Source organism: Poromitra crassiceps (assembly GCF_964638095.1).
Source record: "Poromitra crassiceps genome assembly, contig: HAP1_SCAFFOLD_223, whole genome shotgun sequence".
Lineage (NCBI taxonomy): Eukaryota > Metazoa > Chordata > Actinopteri > Beryciformes > Melamphaidae > Poromitra > Poromitra crassiceps.
Window position 1 is genome coordinate 142,148 of NW_028152168.1, and position 14,043 is coordinate 156,190.

Here is a 14,043-nt window from a genome sequence, read left to right on the forward strand (position 1 = left end):
GAGGATGTGAGGGCCTGTACAAAATTAGGCCACAAGGTGAACCCGTTTTTCGTTTCATCCCGTTCCGACCCATGTGGCACTAAATACTTTTTACTTCGTTCGAAAGATCTATTGGTTCTGAGTGTGAGAAAAAAAGTTCTCCACGTGAAATCTGGCAGGTTTTTTTTATTGGCGTTTGCGGTCGGCAATAGTCCTTCCCTCGCGTAGAATTGAGTGACAAGGCTCGGCGTAATGACGTGCTTCCCGCTAGACCAATCGGGTGGCCGCTTTTCCGAGGAGTCAACCTCGCGTCACCAGGCTCTTCTCGGCGAGAAAGAGCCTGGCTCCCGCCCACAATTGATTTTGTCACCCTAGAGCCCGCCCTAGACCGGATAGCAGCGTTTCTAGCTCGTCAAACTTTCACGTTAACTTGACAATTTGACCCAAGTATCAGAACGGCAAACAACAAAACAAAAGATGGACGTACCGAAGTTCTTTTAGAAACATTGCGGATTCACAATCTCACATCTTTTAAGCCAATACAGAAGCTTTGCATCAGACAATTAATCGAGGGAAGAGACATCAAGCTAACAGCAACACAGATGTTTTTTTGGCGCACTGCCTTCGGTGTTCATTCTGGTTCCGTGGTTTACGCCCCATGACAAAAAGCGGGGTGGAAGGTGCCCAGACTAAAGTAAATAGACAAGATGGCAGCCCCCTCGTCCTCTACATTGAACGGGGAAGAAGAGGAATGTCGAGCTATAGCTCATTCAAAACTACGTAAACAATTAAAGAAACGATGCTATATGCATCTCGTGTGTTAATAATGCTCGATATGCCTTACAACGTATCGACGCAGGTTACACTCTTACTTCTATAGCTAGCCTATCCGCTGGTTTATTTTCTTAAGGACATCTGCTACGGTATATCATGACTAGCTCATCTAGTAACCCGCGGGGTAGAGGGATTCATCCAACTTTTCACCACCTTCATTCTCAAGTCTGACCTGCTGTGGTCACCCGTCGGGGGCAGTGGCTCCTCATCCCCTAGGGGTGATCACTCGAGTTAACGGTGGCTCCCTCTAGCACTTTCTGTTGTTGTGTTTGTTGGAAAATGAATTTTAACTATGTGTTAATCTGCACTGGTTAAGGTCATGTTAAAAGTTTTTCCCTTGAGATGACAATTCTTGCTTAATCCTGGTGATGTTTTAATACACCTTCTCTGTCAGGTAGTCGTTTTAAGCTTGTCATCACAAAGGCCTCCAGAGTAACCTTAAAAGACGTGATACTTCAGGCTAAATCAAATGTTCCTAGTATTTTTACATCACGAGAAGAGGCTACTACCTAAAGGATGAACATTCGTTCAAATAAGAGAGATGAGATCAGATATTGGCGCAAATAAATTGCTTTTTAATTAGAGCATAGCGTAGCACAGCACAAATACAATCTCAATACAATTATTAAACATTCACATGGCATACATTTAAACACAACATGATAACACAAATCATCTTTCTTAACCTTAGATTGAATAAACCCTTTTTATTCAAGCTCAAATACTCCTGGTGTGGTGCTCCACTTTAATATTAATTAACCTGGTTGGAATCATAGCTACTGTACTCGGCTACTATAACTCGTATCAGTATAAGTTGAATGACTACATGTGGCCTTCTGCACCCATTCTAATAATAGCTCAGTCAGGCCACTGTTAACCTGTTGCTTCATGCAGTGAAAAGAGGAAGTGTTTTCTCCCCCCTATTCAAGTCTAAAACTCCTTGTTCAAAGTAACGCTTCCTCAAGATCTTATTATCCAGGACTTGAAATGATCCAGCTGAGATCAAAGTAAATAACTAACATGTATTTCCCTTAAATATAGCCTGCTTCCTATAGGCTCTGTTCCGTTATGATCCCCTCTCGGTGTGAAATGAGGGTCAAACTCTGTTGAGCGGTCCTCAAACCGTCGGTTTCTTACTCCTCTAAAAATAGATCTACTCCGACTCCCCTAAACGAGTTCAAAACACAGATATATGTTACTGTACACTTCAGCGTGATAAACCACTTTACATTTGTTCCCAGACTAAAATGCTGCCTTATCCAATTCCCAGCTAGGTGAGTTCCAGTACAAGTGTTCCCAGAATAAAAAGCTGCCTTGTAGCACTTCCATATGGAATGTTAATAGAAATGCTATATAACCCATCATGCATCATGTATTTCCCGAGGGTTCGAACTCGCCTCCCATGTGAAGTGTTCTATATTATGTAAAACACTACATAACTTATCCTCAGTCTCCCAGGTCCTGGACAGATCGTCAATTGTAATATTACTATTATGGCCGGTCTGCGCCTTCTAATACACGGGGCACCGGCCATCGTCAATCTCTCACCATGAGCCATCCAAACTTATTGAATATCATTGCTTCTTCATCCTAGACTAACATTTCCATTCAGACTGAAACAGCATATATTTCACATTTGAATTACATAACACTTCGTATTCATCAGATCCCTACGGCCCACTAAAATGCATACCTCAGAATATATCTTACTCCACGCATTGCATTTCAAACCACTCTCCAAACGTTGAATCATTACAGTTGGTCGATTGGTTACTGTCATCTCATTCAGTTGCTTCACTGGGGCTTCCTGTCATTACATTACGTCATTTGGCAATAGCTATCAGCCAGTGAAGAACGGGGAAGATCGCTTCACTGGTGGTTCTCTATTAATACTCCATAACTATCAACGGGTATTTTTGTCCAGGACTTGAAACAATCCTGCTATGTGAATTTCAGTATCACTGTTCCCAGAATAAAATGCTGTCATGTCAAATTCTCAGTCAGATAAATTCCATTACAACCGTTCCCAGAATAAACTGCTGTCATAGAACCTCTAATCATTCACAGTACACGTATTCACTTCAAATGAGAAACCATTCTAACCCTCTTTCCTAATAAGTGAATGTCATTGCATTTTGACATTTTGATCACGGTGTGCAGGCCTGAAAATGAATTATTTCTAAACTTTCAACAAATAGAGTCTATTCCTCTATAAGTGTACATTATATAAATGCAGTTGTTTTAAATGAGGAAATTCATTTAAAGGGTTTTAGCATAACAGACATTGCATGTCACTTTAAAAGTGCCGGTGTGCCGGTATGACACAGATTTATTTCACAACTTTTAACAAATAAAATCTATTCCTCTATAAGTGCATATTATATAAATGCCTTTACTTTAAAAGAGGAAATTCATTTAAACCCTTTTTCATGAATGACAGTGCATGACACATTAAAAGTGCAGTGCGCCGGTATGAAACGGAACTATTTCAAAACCTTTTACAACTACAATCTATTCCTCTATGAATGTATATTATAAAAATGCCTTTACTTTAAAAGAGGAAATTCATTTAAACCATTTTCTCTGAATAGAATAATTTACCCTAGGTTTTTATTCATAGAAAAACCCACTCCTATAAATGCAGATTATGATTCTAATTACATATCTAATAATAAACCACCTCCTCTTAGGCGATTTATTATACAATATTTGTTACAAATTGTAGTTTCCTAAATTAAATTATCTTTTTTCCCCTTATATCATATATTTCCTGTTTTACGACAAAACGGCTTCGCTAACCATAGCGCGTTCACCACCGCTAAATCACATTGAACTTCCCCCCAGCCGCTAACCAACAGGCAGATAATATCATTTAACAGTTAAAAACCCACTTCCTTTCCTGCGGCAGAGAGAAACATCGGCCCGAAACCCATCTGTGCTAACCACAGATGATTTCCAAATACGGACTACATCCTACACCTGGGTTAGAATTGTTTCCTACCCGTCAGATTCAAACGGTGTCTCGGTCAGGTTTCGCTCCCGCTCCGTGGCTGGCTGAGGCTGGCTGAGCTGGTCCGTGGGTTGGTTCGTGGTTCAATCGGCCGTAGCATCTGCTCGCAAAGGTACGAGAGACCCCGACTGAAGATCTCCCCTGTCTCTTATAATAGATTTTCGCCGAATAATTTCCCTTAATCATTATCTTGACTCCCCAGCACTTCCTATTTCCCCCGACTTGCTTCCAAACAGGACACAGAACTTACTTAATATCCACCTTATTGACCAACACTGTGGCATGCATCGATCGTGCAGGATGAATGCCGGATACCTGACAGGATACGTGACAGACGCATGCATATTGCCACACACCGCGTGTCTATCCCTAACTCTGTGCGTGTGCCCATAATGCAATACCCCCTAACTTCTCCTTTTCTTCATGCACTTCGGCTACTGCTTCTTTAAGCAACCCCAGGGTGTCTCAGATTACCTCACTCCTCCGCTGAATGTGCACGTTGCTTGTAGGGTATATGACCCAAAATCACTTCTGGGGTTCGAGGGGATGTGGGCGTACCGTACACATTTTCACACGTGTCAGTAAGGAAAGAGAGAGTAAAAGATTTTACCAGTACACGGTGGGATACATTTAGAAACATCGCCAAACGGTGGCTTGCCTTGCAAGGGGACAGCCAGAAATAGCAGTCATATAAACATTGCATAAATCGACTTTGAGAATGTTCCTGAATATGCTGGGTTCCACTCAACATGCTACACACGCTTCATTGATAAAAAAAAAGAAAAGAAAAAAGCGTTTGGATGCGGCCGAGAAAAGGCAAACAAACACCACAAGGACCATCTGGTACAGGCTGAAACGTTTTCAGCAGGTAGGTCACACACACACACATACACACACTGACACACACGCAATCATACATTTTCACAAGGTTATCAATACCCAAACTCCTGGCTTTCTCTTCGACAGCATAATTTATAGCTCACGTACTCACACACACTCCACCAGAGGGGCGAGCAGGGGTCAGTTGACTCTGCCTAGACCCAAAACTAACTTTATGAAGAAAACAGTCACATACAGATCGATAATGTCCTGGAATTGTCTGCCAGTAAACATTTCCTCCATCCATGGGAGGGCTGGTTTCAAACGGAAACTTAGATCCCACCTGCACTCACTAACGCGTGATTTCTAACCCCACATAGGATAAGCAATAACCACGCCCTGTGGCGCTGGGATTGGCCAGGAGCAACACTGGAGGGCACGCACATGCTCTGTCAGCACAGGTTGAGTGCTGACGTGACGTGGAAGCCTATGCGACAGTGTAGTTCTGGATTAGTTTAGCTCGAGCATTTTACTTCTAGGGCTCGCATTTACGCTTCAAAACTCATGAAAGTGGTCCTCATGTGTGAAGATTATCCCGCTGAACCTTGGTTCGCGTTTGATTAAACTTGCGTTGCCCAGAGACCTTATTTGAAGCATCGCGCCAAAAACCCATTCAAAAATCCCATAGACGCAGAACTACACTGTCGCATAGGCTTCCACGTCACGTCAGCACTCAACCTGTGCTGACAGAGCATGTGCGTGCCCTCCAGTGTTGCTCCTGGCCAATCCCAGCGCCACAGGGCGTGGTTATTGCTTATCCTATGTGGGGTTAGAAATCACGCCTCACTAACACCAGCAAACACACTTTAAACACACAACTTACTCAGTTCCCATTATGTATGTCTTTTAATAGTATGTTTTAGAATAGCGTCTTTTAGATCGGCTGATCTAATGTATTGTAACGAAGTGGGTATTCGTCCAAGGAACTGGAGACTTGAAGTTGGTACAGGCTTTTTATTCTTGTCTTCACAATACACGCTCCCAGCAGCTAGCTTCGCTGCTAGCTCTAAACCACCCGGTCAGCTCACTCGCATAGCCTGACTGGCCTCCGCCCCGGCCGCTGGTCACATATATCCCCTTCCCCCTAGGAACACACCCCCACATATCAGTTCCTAGCCAAGCACGGAAACACCCCAATACACGTAATTACCCGATACGCTACATATCCCCCACACAAATTTAATGTCGCTTCCACGCGACATGCACAACCCACACACATCCCCCTGTACCAAAACACACCCAACACAATATTTTTTTCCATCACCACATCAAATTCTAATTCCCCAACAAACAGTCTTTTCTTTTCAGCCCCCCCGTCATAATGTCCAGTTTTTCATTAGGTACTCCGTAATGTCTAGTTTTCCATTAGGTACCCCCATAATGTCTAGTTTTTCATTATTTCCTTCTTTTTCACACATTTCAATTCAAACACAAGCCCCCCACATTTTCCTTAGCTTTTCTTTTAAACCCCATTTCCCAGCTTCACCAATTCCCCTGAAGCACTCTTTTCGGTCCCCCCTTTTTGTTTGTTCCAGTAGCAAATGCACGAACGAGCACCGGATCGACATCCTCGTCCTCCGGTCTCCACTCGCGCCCGTCGACTCTCCAGCTGACCCTGGCGTCGTCCTCCCGGCCTCGCACTCGCTCGTTTTTCCGTCCCCCTCCTCCAGGGTTGAGGACAGCAGAGCGAACACCACCGGCGTCGATCTTCCCCTCGGCTCTCCGCTCGTTTTTCCGTCCCCCTCCTCCAGGGTTGAGGACAGCAGAGCGAACACCACCGGCGTCGATCTTCCCCTCGGCTCTCCGCAGTGCAACGTTAGGGGGTGTATAGCGGTTAGGCTGGGCCGGTTCCCCCGGCGGTAACCCCTCTCGCTCACTCGGAGACACGAGCGTCGCTCTCCCGACTGTAACAACGCTGCAGACGATGTCCCTCTCTTCCCTCTGGCTGTTCACGCTCTTCCCAGCCTGCGTCTCACCTCCGGCCTCCACACTCTCAGTGCAGTCCCTGGCCAAGTGCTCCGGTGACTGGCAAGTCCAGCAGAGTCTCACCTGTCTGCCGCCTGCACGTCTCTCTTCTCCCGCTGTCCCCCGATCTCCGACAGCCTTTGGACACTCTCTGGCTAGATGTCCAATCTCGCTACATGTCCAGCAGGCTCCCTGCTGTCCATGTCGTTGTCCCGCATACCCGGTCCGTCTCCCGGAACCGCATCGGCACCACCTCGCCACGTGGCCCGGCTCTCTGCAGGTCCAACACAGTCTCTTTCGTGGCTCTTCCGGCCGCTCTCCCCGCTGCATTACCTCCGCGCTCATCAAGTCCACCCGCTGCATGACTTCTCGCAGCGCCCGCATCACCTCTACTGCCCAGGCAGGAGTCTCTTGCACCAGCCGTCCGACCTCTCTCAACACACGGGCCTCCATGCCCGCCAGCATCGAGCTGATCCCCGCCGTCAGCTCTCCTTTCCTCCCGTTCACCGATGGCCATTCTCCGGAGATACTTGATTCTCCGCGCACCATCGCACGTGGTTTTAGCAGCTAGCAGTTAGCAGTTAGCACCCCTGGTAGCTAACTTACTAGCGCTAGTTTCTAGAGCCAAAAAGCCGCACCACCCGTCTCTTTTGCCGTTCCTTCTCACCCTCTCCCCTCTCGGCCGAATCAGAGGCGTTACCACTTTACTGTCTGGCACCAATGAAAAGAAGTGGGTATTCGTCCAAGGAACTGGAGACTTGAAGTTGGTACAGGCTTTTTATTCTTGTCTTCACAATACACGCTCCCAGCAGCTAGCTTCGCTGCTAGCTCTAAACCACCCGGTCAGCTCACTCGCATAGCCTGACTGGCCTCCGCCCCGGCCGCTGGTCACATATATCCCCTTCCCCCTAGGAACACACCCCCACATATCAGTTCCTAGCCAAGCACGGAAACACCCCAATACACGTAATTACCCGATACGCTACAGCAGTGATTCCCAACCTGTGGGCCGCGGCCCCCTGGTGGGCCGCGAAGGTATTGCAAGTGGGCCGCCAAATCATTTCCAAAAAAGTATGATTTTTGAAAAAAAAAAAAAAAAAAAAATTCAATTTTTTTTTTAAGATTTTGAAAAATCATACTTGAAAAAGTATGATTTTTGTTTCTTTGATGTTATTGCTTTTGCTTGAATTGAAGTTTCATCTTTACATCATCTTTATATTGGGTTTGTGTTTATTTGTAACCCTATCGATTTAATGGGCTTTCTTCTGATATTTGGATTTTGTTTGGATCTGATATTGGATGTCAAATTGTTATGAGAATGCATTTTTCCATTGTTGAAGGATACCGTTATTTATTAATCATTTGTTAATTAGCCTGTTACAGACAGCCCCTTGCTTGTCATTTCTGACATCTGTGTGGTGCTGATGGACAGCTCCTTGAATGATTGGTGTGTGTGTGTGTGTGTGTGTGTCTGTGTGTGTGTGTGTGTGTGTGCGTGTGTGTGTGTATGTGTGTGTGTGTGTGTGTGTGTGGACAGCTCCTTGAAAACTGTAATACTGAAGGTGTTGCAACATGTTACAGGTGCTGTGTTAGTGACTGTGGAGCTTCCAACATGTTTCTCCTGTATTCAGTTCAGTCCTTTATGTTCAATTTTCAATAAAAAAGTGCTCTGAGAACGCATTATATGGCCTTTGTATTTATGGGGTCGGAGGTGGGCCGCGAACATTTTTGAGACATAAAAGTGGGCCCTGAGTTGGAAAAGGTTGGGAACCACTGCGCTACAGTATATATTACATTATTATATTATATATATTATATTATATTATATTATATTATATTATATTATATTATATTATTGTTGTATAATGTATATAATATATCTAATGAAGCTGGCCAGCTACATAACCAGCTGACAAAACTGTTGTTGTTGTTTTGTTTTGTTTTATATACTGCTCTTTACTCTGTGACGCACCTGTATTGCACTGCATTTTGCTATTTCTTATTACTTTAATAATTCTTATTTTTTACTATGTTATTTACTACTGAACTTTACTGTCTACAGTTACTATTGCTGTAATGTATTGTGTATTGTGTTTGGACCCCAGGAAGACTACCCAGCAAACATTTTCACGTATAACGACCGTCTGCTGCACGTCAAACCACTACATCTAGTCAGGGTCTAATTATATATTCTGAATGGAAATCTTAGCGACGTAATTCCTCTACTTCCCCACAACGTGTCCAGATTCAACGCACCTCATGCGGGATTCGATCCTGCGGCGCACGCTTCGCAGTCATGTGTCTTATCCATTAGGCCACCGAATTAGTTACAAATGCTACGGATTTGGTCATATATAGAGATACTTAACATTGAGCACTCAGCATTTTGACGGTCCCGACTGGAAGTTGCGTTGATAGGCTAGCTGCCTCGCTAATTCTGTTTCATGATTTCAACCAGCGATGAGACAGGTATATTTATATAATTTACCATAATATAACCAACGTGACTTTAGCAGACAGCATAGCACATCCAAAACCCACAACACTGCGTTTAGTTACGGCAAGAGAAATGGGACACAGGATTCAGGAAGTTTGTGATAAATACAAGCCCATAGCAAGAGACACTTGCACTTATATGACATAAACGTGTTTTCATATTAAAAAAAGAAAAGGGCGTTCAATAAAAGTCGTCATTGCAGGTGGAGTGCATGTCACACTGTGAGTATCTGATCACACAACAGGTAAATTGTCAATCAAATGTCATTTTATTCAACAAAAACACAAAAGACACCTACATGTGGTGTTTTCAAAGCAATATGAGGTCAATATTTTTTGTTTTGAAGTGACAGTCTAAACGTTACTTTGGAGGAATGTGGAGAGAACGTCAGACTTAGATGGTAGATGCCAAACCACAATTCTATCGTCTGGTGATGTCGCGGTCAAGACGATGTTTGCTGGGTAGCGGTCGTTTTGGCGGCAGCTAATGGGGATCCTTTTAAATAAACAAATAAACAAATAAACAGTCTTGGAAAGCTACTTTGAAAACATGCGAAGCTACGTGTGACAGGCTATGAAATAAAATCTAATAGTCTATATAAAAGCACAATGGCAGCAAAAACATGCCTCTCAATTGAGAATGTAATAGTTGACACACCCAACACATTTAATGTTATTGTAGTTGTCAAATCTGGGTTCTTCTGGGTTGTGTTTTATCAGACAAATAAACAGTAAAGACTCCTAGGATTAGGGCAAGAATATCAGGACAAGCCAAGCCAATCAGAGCCAGCTAGGCTGTGTATATCTTGTCAATAAGTACAGTAACATTATTGGGATCCTGGTGGCCTTCACGGTCTAGGCCAGGACCAAAGAAAAACGGGTGATTTGTAAATGGATTTACCATACCTATATTACAGTATATGGATCACACTAACAGGGTAAGGAAATAGGGGGCGCTATTTTGGCCATTAGGGTAATACAATAGCCCCTAATTGTTATGTATTTTTTCAAAGGTCAGTTGCTGAAAGCTGAAGAAAGATGAAGGAAGACACTAGTATTCTCCTTCATATTCGAGACAAAGACTGTGTGTCCTTGGAGGTGCGGTACCACAAGAATTGTTACCGACAGTACACAATGTTCTTGATGAGGACTACTCCTGACACCTCAGAAGAAAAGTGAGTATTATATTCCTTTATTATCAATTAGTAATTGCCTCACATTATTGCAGATTTAAGAAGTAAAGCATTGACCATCTACATCAGGGGTATAAAACCTACGGCCTGGGGCCCAGAACCAGCCTGCCAGAATGTCCAATCTGGCCCATAGGCTGACTTTGTGTTGAGTTGAGTTGAGTTGAGAAAACTTTATTTATCCCCGGGGGGCAATTCAGTTTCTACAGTTCATCACCGTTGCAAGTAAACATATTGTATTTCATTTCGGTCACAAAATACAAAAATACATACATACACAAGGGAAATAGGAAAGGAGCTCAGTGTGATCAAAACCGAGATAGTGCATTTGGTTCCCCGTGTCCCTCAGCGTACATGGATCTGAGCCGCAAGGGTGCAGGACGCAACATTGTTTATACACATGTAAAGTGCATAGGGTGCATCTGTAAACAGTTGGTTTTAGAAATACATAAAAAATAAAGTAAAAAAATAAAAGTAAGATAAAAGTAAAGGAATTTGCATACAAAAAAAAGTGCAAATGCTACGATACACAGTCAGTGCAGTTTTCTACTTCTCTGCATTTAACAGCCGAATGGCTGAGGGAATGAAGGACTTGGAGTAACGGTTTGTTCTGCAGGAAGGTGCCCGATAGCGCCGTCCCAGCGGCAAGAGGGCAAATTTAGAGGACAGGATATGGTCAGGTTGGTCCATAAGACCTTTTGCTTTCTGAACCACTCGCTTCTTCCAGAGCGCGTTTATGTCACTCTGCTGAACTCCAATGATTTTGGAGCAGACTTTGACGATATTGTTAAGGCTATTTCGGTCCTTCACAGACAAACCGTTAAACCAACATATAAAAGAAAAAGTTATAAGGCTCTCAATATATGATCTGTAAACAGTGCACAGGATCGTTTTTGACACTTTGAAGGAGTTCATTTTCCTTAATAAATAGATTTTCTGTTGGCCTCTTTTAACAAGAGACTCTATGTTTGTGTCAAATTTGAGATGCGAGTCAAACACTGTTCCCAGGTATTTATAAGAATCAACAATCTGGACGTCTTCACCATGAATGGAGCTAGCGACAGGGTCAGCTTTCTTATTTCTAAGATCGATTATAAGCTCCTTTGTCTTTGATACGTTAAGATCAAGGAAGTTCTCGTCACACCATTCGACAAAATCGGGAAGGGCACAACCGTGGTTCGACTCTGCCCCCTGGAGGAGCGACAGGAGTGCAGTGTCGTCAGAGTATTTGACTATAAGGCTGTTGTCCCTATTTGATCTGCAGCTGTCTGTGTACAGGATGAAGAAGACTGATGAGAAAACGCTGCCCTGTGGGGAACCTGTGTTAGAAGTTGAAATACCAGACATAGAACCATTTACTAGGACACGCTGTGTTCTATCCGTTAGAAAATTTAAACACAGGAGCGAAAGTTGATCAGGGAAATTAAAATATGATTTAAACCTCTCTATTAGAATGTGAGGCTGCATTTTGTTAAACGCTGAGGAGAAGTCAGCAAATAGAATTCTGGCGTGAGATCCAGGTTTCTCTAGATGTTCATAGACTTTGTCGAGGATAAGGAGCTTGGCGTCTTCCACACCTTTGCCAGTTTGATAGGCAAACTGAAGTGGGTCTATCTTTTCAGCAGCCAGGGAGATGATCTCCTCCTTTAAGATTTTTTGTGTAGCTCATCATTGCACTGAGAATCCTTCAATCAAATGTGTAAGGCAGGTTTCAGGATCAATTTGAATATTAAGTAGCATACAGTATTCATCATGATCTGTAAATCACAAAACTATTTCCGGTGCTTAAAATGTGGAGGTGTTGTTATTTATAAAGGTTATAGTGCCCACTTGAGACCAAATTGGGTTCCATGTGGCCCATGGACTAAAATGTGTTTGACATCCCTGAGACATAGTCTGTATATTGTCTGTCTGTAGACAATCTACACAATAATATATATTTTCCATTTATTTTTATTTTTATAACCATATATTTATTGTTTTTGCATGTAATTACTGTACATGTATTCTCATCATACATCTAACATACATCATTTATAACCCCCCCCAACCCTGTGGCAGTATAAAAAGAAAAAGTAAAAAGGACAATGCAGGAATTAAATAAAAGTAACACAAATAAATAAGTTGAATCAACTGTAGGTACCATCACAATTATATATACATACCGCACATATCATTTACAATAGCCTATTTACACACCACCCTCTCCCACCTGGACATCGGTAAGGGGAACTATGCACGCCTGCTGTTTATTGACTACAGCTCGGCGTTCAACACCATAGACCCCCACATTCTGGATGGTAAGCTCAGGAGCCTGGGACTGAGCCCTTCACTCCGCTCCTGGATACTGAACTTTCTGACAGACAGACCGCAGGTGGTGAAGATTGGAAACCGCACATCCAGCATGCGCACCCTCAGCATCGGTGCCCCTCAGGGCTGTGTGCTCAGCTCTTTCCTCTTCCCTCTCTACACACATGACTGCACAGCCACCCACAGCTCCAACGTCATAGTGAAATTTGCTGATGACACAGTGGTGGTGGGGCTGATCGAGAACAACAACGAGACGGCCTACCGAAGTGAGGTGGAGAGGCTGACATCATGGTGTAAGAACAACAACCTGGACATGAATGTCACCAAAACAAAAGAAATGCTGGTCGATTTCAGAAGGAAGGGGCAGAGAGCACAGCACATGCCGCTGGAGATAAATGGGTCCACGGTGGAGTTCGTGAGCAGTTACAAGTACCTTGGTGTGCACATCTCAGCAGACATGACCTGGTCCACAAACACCACTGCGGGAGTGAAGAAAGCGAGGCAGCGCCTGTACCATCTTAGGCGGCTGAGGAAGTTTAAAATCTCTTCAGCGCTGCAAAAGTCCTTCTACACCGCCACGATTGAGTCTGTGCTGTCAGGATGCATCACTACATGGTTTGGTAACTGCTCCTCCCAGAACAAGAAGGCACTGCACAGGTGGTGGTGAGGTGTGCGGAGCGCATCACTGGATCTGCTCTGCCTTCGCTCGAGGACATCTACACCAGGAGGTGTAGCACCAGAGCCAAGAGGATCATCAAGGACGGTTTGCACCCCCACCATGCCATCTTCCAGTGGCTTCCGTCTGGCAAGCGTCTCTGCTGCCTCAAAACAAGGACTGAGCGGCTGAGGAAGAGCTTCCTCCCACAAGCCATACGGAGCCTGAACTCCAAGTAGTTTTATCTGAACTTTATTCAGACTCCTTTTGCACTACATATAAAGACATTGCACTTTATGGACAAGCACAGTTTGCACTACAACTTAAATGTCCCTTAAATGCACTTTAACTGTCTTTCATGTGGTTCTAACTTTTTTTTAACCCTTTAACTTTTTTTTTTTAACCTTTTATCATGTTTATTTCTGTATTCTATTTTTTTCTACTGTACAGCAAAGTCATGGGCCGAGGCTTTTAAATTTCATTGTAGCTTGCTGCATATGACAATAAAGTTTCCTTGATCCTTGATCCTTGATTTCACATTCAAGTCACCCTTCCAATGCCTCTTCAATGTCACCATTTTTAACAAATTCCAAAAACATTTCCCAGATGCCATAAAATTCTGTCATTTTCTTCCTAATCATATAAGTAAGTTTCTCCAGAGCTAGACTAGATGTTAGATTTTTCAACCACTGACCTAGAGAGGGGCACCCAACATTCTTCCAACA